Source organism: Macrotis lagotis, chromosome 1, assembly GCF_037893015.1.
Source record: "Macrotis lagotis isolate mMagLag1 chromosome 1, bilby.v1.9.chrom.fasta, whole genome shotgun sequence".
In the NCBI taxonomy this organism is placed as follows: Eukaryota; Metazoa; Chordata; class Mammalia; order Peramelemorphia; family Peramelidae; genus Macrotis; species Macrotis lagotis.
The window spans coordinates 835692640-835702215 of NC_133658.1; the positions used below are offsets into that span (position 1 = coordinate 835692640).

Genomic DNA, 9576 nt, shown 5'->3' on the forward strand with positions numbered 1-9576 from the left:
GATTTTGAATTTTACTCTTCTTCCCTGACCCACCCTTCCCTCCCCTTTCCCCTCCACAGAATGCAATCTGATAATCTTTACCTTGCTTCCATGCTGTGCATTGATCAAAATTGAATGTTCAACAGGTTTTTTAAAAAGTCAAGGCTATGATTTTGCTTTTGGTCTAGGTCTGTAATTTTAATCACATGGTGAACTCTGAATATGGAAAACATCCCCTAGTTATTAAATGACTTGCCCATGTTCTTTTTTTTTTTGCAAGGCAATGGGGTTAAGTGGAAGAAGAGAAGCAAGTCTTGAAACTAGGTTTTGATTCTACTATGCCACGCTACTTCTCACATGTTATTTGAAAGAATGTGAGTTCCCTCTAGGGATACAGATCACAACCAATTTATCCAACATTTGTTTCATTCATATATTTCCATGAATTTGTCACAGAGGGTCCACCCAAGATGCTGGAGGCTTTCCTTTTTTCCTGCTATGCAGAAGTTGTGCAGGGAGCAATCTAAGGTCTGTTATTCCTCACCTCTTGTTGCATGACCCATCTATTTTCCCTTCCCATCATATATTTCCTTGGTTAAAATTTTTATTTCTGTTCTTTGTCAAAGTCTTTGACTATGTTACAGCCTGATCACATCTACCATGCATCTCTCCATTGTCCTCTATATAATAGCTAATTTTTAATTCTTCAGAGGTTGTTTTGATGTCATTCAGCAATGTTGCATTAAAAAGATATGCCTTTGATTCCATGGAAAGGTTGTGTTCATTTGTAATTTTCCATAGGCAACTTATCCAACTCTCCTCACATCCTCTTTAATTCAAGGATCAATTTATTATCTGATTATCTGATTAGATATACATATTCTTAGATAAGTTCCATAGGTTTTCCATTTAAATGTAAATAACCATTCATTTGCTATCTTTATTTTGTCTGCAATTATTTTATTTTAGGTATTCATTTTTTTAAAATCATTTGCTCTTTTTTTTTTTTAGTCTTCTGTGTATTTATTGTTTTACAGCAGAATGCCCAACACAGATCATCATAACTGCCAAATAGTCAGCTGTGCAAAATAGTATATATATAGTGCTTAAGTACAAATGGGAGATGTGATTTTTTTTAAATAAATACTTAAACACAAATTTATGGTCCTACAAAAGAGCATTTAAACTAGATGGTCTAAGTTGATCTGCTTTCTTGGACCCACAGTAACTGTTATTTTCCCAAAAACCAATAGAATCAATATGTAGAATCATCATCAGTTCCACTGTATGAATAATGGGTCACAATAAATGAGTCCCTTTTTCTAAGAGCTGTTCTTGGCTCTTCTACAAATATGATCTGGCCTGAATAAAAAGACAACAGGAATTTCTTGAAGGTCAATGGTCCAAAAATGCTAAATATGGTTAAGTATTCTACATGATCTATATTTACTGGTTCCATTTTTAGTTAGGATGTTCTTAGATTACTTTCTTCAATTCATCATACAGGACAAGCACGAAAGCTCCACCCATGCCTCTCAGAACATTGGACCAAGAACCCTTGAAGAAAGCTTTGCCACCTTCATCTTTAGCGATTTTCCTCCAGCAGTCAATTGTACCAGTGTACATGATATCAGCTCCTTTGCGTCCAGACTGCATCATCATTCGCCGCCTTACGGTATGAAAAGGCTAAGGAGACCACACCCGCTACAGCAGTCACTGTCTGTGCAATCATCCAACTTATCACAATGTGAGTGTTCTTCAGATCTGGGAGCATACCTTTTGCTGTATCATAGATTCCAAAGTAGGCTGCTCTATAAATAATGATACCCTGAACTGAGACATTAAAACCTTGATACAAGCCATGAATTCCATCAGACTTGTTGATTTTTTACAAGGCAGTCTCCCAGGCCTTTGAATTCTCTTTCAGTGCCAGACTTCCCAACATCAGCTGCCAAGCAGGTTCTTGCAAAATCCAAGGGATAGACAAAGCAGAGAGAAGTGGCTCCAGCTGCACCACCAGAGGCAAGATTGCCAGCAAAATACCTCCAAAATTGCGTGTGCTTGTCCACTCCTCCCAAAAACACCCGCTTATACTTATCCTTAAAGGCAAAGTTAAGGGCCTGGGTGGGGAAATATCTGATGACATTGGTTAAGTTGCCCCACCAGAAAGAAAGCATCCCTTGTTCCTTTGGAATTCTGACTATACAGTCCACAAAGCCTTTGTACTGCTTATCTGCAGCAATTTGTTTACTTGCATGCTGCACCTGCAACAGCAGCTTGACTCTCTGGATGGGGGCCACCGCGGTCTTGGAGATGCAGCCATCCAAGAAGTCCTTGGCGAAGGAGATGGCCTGTTCTGTCATGGTTGCGGCGGGAGAAGGAGCTGGAGTTAGGAGGAGAAAGCCGGCAAGAGAGGGCCGAAAGCCCGAGAAGTTGGTGCTGCCCGCACAGCCACTCGCTACAGCTGGGAGCGAAAGGCCATTTGCTCTTTCTTATGTGAAAGGCAGATTAAACACTTTTGAGTAGATACAGGACTTTTCCAGGAAGCTTTGCAATATTCTAGGTATTGTGGCATACTATGGCAATGAGTACAATGCCATTCATAAAGAGGAACATTAGGAGGAATTTATCAATCACACAGAAAGTCTCTTCATCATGGACTATGCAGAACAACTCTTTGATCACAGTGGTGAGCACCTTTGTAGAGTATTTTCTTGTTTTATGCTTTCCCTAATGTTTATAAGTGTAATTATTTCTATTCGGTTGTTGAAAGAATCTTGAATGATTTTTGATGTATAGATGGGTGATACTTCATTGGGAAGGACTCTTTAAAGCAACATTTTGCTATTCTGAATCAAATGTTTTTCTTAATAAGCTAAAAATGAAGACAGTGAGATCTTATATTCCTTACAGATTTCAATTCATTTCAAAATAGTAAATTTATATGCCATTATTGAATGCTGCTTGCAAAGCCTTCTTTTTACCTTCCCCAAAACTTGAATGTATTGAAAATTAGAACTGTTGAAATAGAAAACAATGGGACTCAAAGGGACAATAAAAATATTAAAACAACATTTAAACTTAAAAATCTAAGAAACATAATATAAAGATAATTGACCTTATGAAAAGCTTAAGGAAAGATTGTTAAAAATTATCAGAGTATCTGAAAATCTGGAAAAGAGAAGTTTGGATATTTCAGGAAGTCAGAAATGAAAATAGCCTAGAACTCTTTTTTTTCAAGCTTAAATTCTTTATTATATAAATATTTCATTTGTTTTCTAATTATATACAATAGTAGTTTCTACCTATCATTTTTGTAAGGTTTTGAATTTTACAATTCCCCCCCACTTTCTTTCCCCCCACACACAGAAGGCAATCTGATAGTCTTTACATTGTTTCCATGCTAATCATAGATCAAAATTGAATGTGTTCAGAGAAAGAACACATCCTTGAGGAAGAAATAAAATAATTATGTAGTACATAGGACTTTTTTTTTAAATGAAGGTAATATATTATCTTTGGTCTTTGTTGAAACTCCACAGTTCTTTCTCTGGATACAGATGGTATTCTCCATCACAGATACCCTAAAATAGTCCCTAATTGTTGCACTGATAGAGTGAGCAAGTCCATTAAAGTAGGAAAAACCCCCATTTACTGTTAGGGTGTATAATGTTCTTTTGGTTCTGCTCATCTCACTCAGCATCAGTTCATGCAAGTCTTTCCTGGTTTCTAATGGAACAATAGTGTTCCATAATGTACATATACCACAATTTGTTCAGCCATTCCCCAATTGATGGGTACCCCCTTGATTTCTAATTCTTTGCCACCACAAATAGGGCTGCTATGAATATTTTTGTACAAGTGATGTTTTCACCCTTTTTCATCATCTCTTCAGGGTATAGACCCAGTAGTGGTATTGCTAGATCAAAGGGTATGCACATTTTTATTGCCCTTTGGGCATAATTCTAAATCCTCTCTAGAAGGGTTGGGTCAGTTCACAGCTCCACCAACATTGCATTAGTGTCCTAGATTTCCCACATCCCTTCCAACACTCATCAGTGTCCTTTCTGGTCATATAGGCCAGTCTGAGAGGTGTGAGCTGGTTCCCCAGATATGCTTTAATGTACATTTCTCTAATCAGAAATTATTTAGAGCAATTTTTCATATGACTATGGATAGCTTTGATTTCCTAATCTGCAAATTGCCTTTGCATGTTCTTTGAGCATTTGTCAACTGGGGAATGGCTTTTTTTTTATTATAAATTTGACTCAGTTCTCTGTATATTTTAGAAATGAGTCCTTTGTCAGAAACCCTACTTGTAAAAAATTATTTCCCAGTTTACTAATTTCTTTTGATCCTGGTTAGAGTGGTTTTGTTTGTGCAAAAGCTTTTTAATTTAAAGTAATCAAAATTATCCAGTTTGTTTTTTTAATGATGTTCTCCATTTCTTCCTTGGTCATAAACTGCTCGCCTTTCCATAGATCTGACAGGTAAACTATTCCTTGTTCTTCTAGTTTACTTATAATATTGTCTTTTATGTCTAAATCCTACACCCATTTTGATCTTATCTTAGTATAGGGTACGAGATGTTGGTCTAATCCAAGTTTCTGCCATACTATCTTCCAATTTTTTCAACAGTTTTTAATTGAAGAGTGAGTTCTTATCCCAGGAGCGGGACTCTTTGGGTTTATCAAACAGCAGATTACTATAATCATTTCCTGCTGTCTATTTTGCACCTAGTCTATTCCATTGATCCACCTATTCTATTTCTTAGACAGTACCAGATAGTTTTAATGACTGATGCTTTATAATATAATTTTAGCTGTGGTATGGCTAAGCCATCTAGAACTCTTTTTTGTTTATTTATTTATTTTCCCCCCAAAGATTTTATTTTGAGTTTTACAATTTTTTCCCTAATCTTGCTTCCCTCCCCCACCCCCCACAGAAGGAAATTTGCCAGTCTATCCATTGTTTCCAAGGTATATATTGATCCAAATTGAATATGATGAGAGAGAAATCATATCCTTATGAAAAATAAAGTATGAGATAGCAAAATTACATAAGATAACTTTTTTTTTCCTAAATTGAAGGTAATAGTCTTTGTTCACACTCCACAATTCTTTTGCTGAGTACAGACAGTATTCTCCATCACAGTCAGCCCCAAACTGTCCCTGATTGTTGCAGTGAGGGAATGATCAAGTCCATCAAGGTTGATCATCAACCCCATGTTGCTGTTAGGGTGTACAATGTTTTTCTGGTTCTGCTCATCTCACTCAGCATCAGTTTATGCAAATCCCTCTAGGCTTCCCTGAATTCCCTTTCCTCCTGGTTTCTAATAGAACATTAGTGTTCCATCACATACATATACCATAGTTTGTTAAGCCATTCCCCAATTGATGGATATTTACTTGATTTCCAATTCTTTGCCACCACACACAGGGCTGCTATGAATATTTTTGTACAAGTGATGTTTTTACCCTTTTTCCTCATCTCTTCAGGGTATAGACTCAGTAGTGGTATTGTTGAATCAAAGGGTATGCACAATTTTGTGTGTAATTTGGGTGTAATTTCAAATTGCTCTCCAGAAAGGTTGGATGAGTTCACAGCTCCACCAACAATACATTAGTGTCCCAGATTTCCCACATCCCTTCCACCATTGATCATTGTCCTTTCTGCTCATATTGGCCAGTCTGAGAGGTGTGAGGTGGTACCTCAGAGATACTTTAATTTGCATTTCTCTAATAAGTAATGATTTAGGGCAATTTTTCATGTGACTATGGATTGCTTTAATTTCCTCATCTGTAAATTGCCTTTGCATATCCTTTGCCCATTTGTCAATTGGGGAACACCTAGAACTCTTGAGAACTAGAATGCAAGCCAAAATAACCAAAAAACAAAACTAGAAAAATCCACTGGTTACCTCCTGAAAAAAAAAATGAAAGCTACCAGGAACATTAATACTAAAATCTAGAGTTTCTAGATCAAAGACAAAATATTACAAGTAAGGGGCGGCTAGGTAGCAGGGGTTGCTAGGTGGCACAGTGGATAGAGCACTGGCCCTGGAGTCAGGAGTACCTGAGTTCAAATCCAGCCTCAGACACTAATTACCTAGCTGTGTGGCCTTGGGTGAGCCACTTAACCCCGTTTGCCTTGCAAAAACCTAAAAAAAATTTTTTTTTTAAAATATTACAAGTAGTCTAAGAAGCTATTGTCAGTATTCGTTGATTACTTGGCTGCTTGGCTCATTCTTGTCCTTCATTATGTTTTTTGGGGGGCAGGTTTGTTTTTACTTTTTTTTTTAGGTTTTTGCAAGGCAAACGGGGTTAAGTGGCTCACCCAAGGTCACACAGCTAGGTAATTATTAATTGTCTGAGGTCCGATTTGAACTCAGATACTCCTGACTCCAGGGCCGGTGCTCTGTCCACTGTACCACCTAGCCACAACTTGTTCTTCATTATGAAAGAAGACCAAAATGACATCACTATGTTTGAGACAAATTACAATATGTCAGTATCACATAAAACTTGATAGCTGCCACAAAAATGCAACAAGGGTTTGCAAAATAATATTTCCCAAAAGAAAAGATAAAGGCTTATAACCAAGAAGAATCCACGCAGAAAAAAATTTAGTCCTATGGGGGGGGGGGAATGGAACTTTCATGAAATAGAGGATTTTAACATTGCTCCTGAAAAGAGCAGATTGGAGTAGACATTTTGAAATAGAAACCCAGAAACCAAACGAAACAGAAAGATACATTCATTGGTTCAGTTAAAAAAAAACCCAATACCTCATCCTGTTGTGGGGTTGTGTCGAGAACCTCAGATACTTCCTAACTATATGATTCTTGGTCACTTACTTAAACTGTTAGCCTCAGTTCCCTTAACTTTTGTAAACTGGGGATAATAATAGCACTTCTGTAAAAGTGTTGTTGTGAGGATCAAATATTTTTAAAGCAGTCCAAATTCGAGTCGGAGGAGTGGCTCAAAAAAAAAAGTAATTACATTTGGACAGTTGACTAGGAACACCTTGTTACTGATCTGGGAGTCATTGTCTGCGGGGGTCCAGCCTCCTCGGGGTCCTTGGAACCCTGCAGGAGGGATAGAGTCGACGAAATGAGTTGAGTCAACACAGGGGTAAAGGCAGGAGCAAGTTGACTGACTGTCAGCTGCTTGGATTTATTTTTATAGTCTCAGAATCATGTATGCTTCAAGCAAGCAAGCTAAGATCATTTCCTTGGTTACAAAAGTGTACAATTTTCATCATCAATCATATAATTCATGTGGTTACAACTTTTAATCATGTGATTACAAGTTTAATTAATAATCATGTTAATTGATTTCTTATCCCTACTCAGATCATGATGACCTCAACCTGTCTGTTACCTTATTTATTACTACATTGTATAATTATTGATTCATTTAAAGTTATTAAGCAATTCTTTTAATGGAAAGTTTTTTATATTTTCTGTGTAAGTAAAGTTTTTCAATACAGTTCCTTAACAATCTATAGTGAGGGTCTTTATGCTTGTCCACCCATCAGTTAACTTTTTTTTTTTTAGGTTTTTGCAAGGCAAATGGGGTTAAGTGGCTTACAGCTAGGTAATTATTAAATGTCTGAGATCAGATTTGAACCCAGGTACTCCTGACTCCAGGGCCAGTGCTTTACCTACTGTGCCACCTAGCCCCCCCCCTGGCCCCCCCGTTAACTCTGAAAATAACCAATTTTTCTTTCAGGCCTTGTTGGTAGAAAACAGTTTCTGTGACTTTTTTATTCTTTCCCATGAAACTAAGGCTGATGGAGTTCACATATCGGTCACCTGTACTAACTATTTTCTCACCATTTTTTTCATATATTCCTGTGTATGATAAGGGGGGCAAAACTATAAATTTCCCTGGAATTCTATCTGACCCATTTTGTATCTGTTTTCCCTGTATATATTCTGACATCTCCTTGGAATTCCCAGTGTTGGGTTTTCCAGAGATTTCATAATGTTGAACCCTTTTGTATGTCTCAGGGAGAGGCAGTCATGTTAAGTTTGGACAGAGCTTACAATCTGTTTTATTCAAGGAATTTTTCTGAAATCCTTCCTTAATAGTCATTACACTATTAGGATGAGTAAATACTGTAATCAATAATAAACTTATAAATATTGGTATGCATGAAATCCCTATATATATTGAAGAAGGAAGTATTGTTCCATCAGGCAGTGTGACTGCCTTGAATCTTCTTGCTGCAACTGTGTCAAACAGCTTAGAGACCCTGGCTCCCAACAATTGTCAAAGGGGCATGTCAATCCATGGAGCAACTGTCAAAGTTAAAACAATAAAGGAGAAGGATGGCAAGCAATTTAAATAACTCCAATGTAACCTATTTAAAGAAATTGTTCAGTTGGAAGAGTGAGAGATGAAAAGGCATCAACGATCATTTTATATGTCAGTGATTGCTTTGAGTCCAAAAGAACTTTTAAGACAACTTCCTTAGCAAACAAAAAGACTTTAGAGGCACTCTTTTGTACTTAAAGATTTTATTTATTTTGAGTTTTACAATTTTTCCCCTAATTTTACTTCCCTCCTCCTGCAACAGAAGGCAATTTGTCAGTCTTCACATTGTTTCCGTGGTATACATTGATTCAAATTGAATGTGATGAGAGAGAAATCATATCCTTAAGTAAAGCATAAGAGATAGCAAGATCAGACAATAAGGTACCAGTTTTTTTTTCTAAATTAAAGGTAATAGTCCTTGGTCTTTGTTCCAACTACACAGTTCTTTCTCTGGATACAGATGGTTTTCTCCATTGCAGACAGCCCCAAATTGTCCCTGGTTGTTGCATTGATGGAATGAGCAAGTCCATCAAGGTTGAACATCACCCCCATGTTGCTGTCAGGGTGTACAGTGTTCTTCTAGTTCTGCTCATCTCACTCAGCATCAGTTCATGTAAATCCCTCCAGGCTTCCCTGAAATCCCATCCCTCCTGGTTTCTAATAGAACAGTAGTGTTCCACGACATACATATACCACAGTTTGTTAAGCCATTCCCCAATGGAAGGACATTTACTTGATTTCCAGATCTTTGAGAGACACTGTTTAGAATAAAAGCTTTTTTTCCCAAATCTGGAGGGAGATGGTGGAGATCCCAACCGGGAGTGAGCATCCTGGAACAGAGGTGAGCACTGCTGGGCGGCGGGGTCCTCTCTCAGCTGTAGAGAAGCATGTGTGGAGGAGAATGGGAGCGACCTCAGTTAGCAGCTCCAGCAAGAGGGGGTGTTTTCAGGCCTGGCAGATGGGGAGGCCCGGGGATGGGGAGTTGGGGCTGGGGAAGAGAGGGGCCCCAGCAGACGGGAACCTGCTAGGCCTTGGGCCCCCCCTTCTTGGCCCTGCTTTGCAGGAGGTTCCTGTCTCCTGGAAACGGGGAAGGCTTTCTGGAGACAGCTGGGGGCACAGGGGTCCGGAGTCTCCCAGTCTCAGCTTGCTGGGGTTGGGAACTTTGGGGGGTGGAACCCAAAAGGAAGGCAGGAGTAGGCCTTAAAGCGGGTCCGAAGATTCTCCCGCTGTCACCTGAAGCTGGGGCCTGCACTGCCCCAAGCCTACTGGTTGCCCC

The 9576-nt window shown here is 38.5% G+C and overlaps 1 pseudogene; it reads right to left on the minus strand.

The window, feature by feature from the left end:
• Positions 1 to 995: 995 nt before the first annotated feature.
• LOC141508572 (ADP/ATP translocase 3-like) lies at positions 996 to 2342 on the minus strand (annotated as a pseudogene).
• Positions 2343 to 9576: the final 7234 nt, after the last annotated feature.